Consider the following 1,276-nt stretch of genomic DNA (forward strand, 5'->3'; position numbering starts at 1 on the left):
GACAGTGTCTTTTGCCTTACAGAAGATTTGCAATTTTATGAGGTCCCATTTGTCAATTCTTGATTTTACAGCACAAGCCATTGGTGTTCTGTTGAGAATTTTTTCCCTGTGCCCATATCTTCAAGGCTTTTCCCTACTTTCTCCTCTATCAATTTCAGTGTCTCTGGTTTCATGTGGAGTAGCCCATTTTTTAATAGGGTTATTTGGTTAGTTTCACTGTCTCTGTTTAGTTTCTGTTTCCAGGATCTGTCCATTGGTGAGAGTGAGGTATTGAAATCTCCCACTATTATTGTCTGTGGTGCAATGTGTCCTTTGAGTTTAGTGAAGTTTCTTTTATGAATGTTGAAGAATTTAGTAAAGTTTCTTTTATGAATCCCTTGAATTTGGAGAGTAGGTGTTCAGAATTGAGAGTTCATCTTTGTAGGTTTTACCTTTGATGAGTATGAAGTGACCCTTCTTATCTTTTGTGATAACTTTAGGTTGAACGTTGATTTTATTCAATATTAGAATGGCTACTCCAGATTGTTTCTTCAGACAGTTTGCTTGGAAAATTGTTTTCTAGCCGTTTACTCTGAGGTAGTGTCTGTCTTTGTCATTGAGGTGGGTTTCCTGTATGCAGCAAAATTTTGGATCCTATTTATGTAACCAGTTTGTTAGTTTATGTCTTTTTATTGGGGGATTGAATCCACTGATATTAACATTTATTAAGGAAAAGTAATTGCTGTTTCATGTTATTTTTCTTGTCAGGTTGGAATTCTGTTCATGTGGCTATCTTCCTTTAGGTTTGTTGAAAAACTACTTTCTTGTTTTTTCTAGGGTGTAGTTTACCTCCTTGTATTAGAGTTTTCCATTTGTTATTGTTTTAACGGATGGATTTGTGGAAAGGTATTGTTTAAATTTGGTTTTGTCATGGAAAGCCTTGGTTTCTTTATCTATGGTAATTGTGAGTTTTGTTTGGTATAGTAGCCTGGGCTTTCATATGTGTTCTCTTAAGGTTTGTATGACATTTAGCCAGGATCTTCTGACTTTCATAGTGTCTTAGTTAGGGTTTTACTGCCGTGAACAGACACCATGGCCAAGGCAAGTCTTACAAAATACATCATTTACTTGGGGCTGGCTTACAGGTTCAGAGGTTCAGTCCATTATCATCAAGGTGGGAGCATGGCAGTATCCAGACAGGCATGGCACAGGCAGAGCTGAGAGTTCTATGTCTTCATCCAAAGGCTGCTAGTGGAAGACTGACTTCCAGGCAACTAGGATGAGGGTCTTAAGCTCA

The sequence above is a fragment of the Mus pahari genome, chromosome 18 (genome assembly GCF_900095145.1).
Source record: "Mus pahari chromosome 18, PAHARI_EIJ_v1.1, whole genome shotgun sequence".
NCBI lineage: Eukaryota > Metazoa > Chordata > Mammalia > Rodentia > Muridae > Mus > Mus pahari.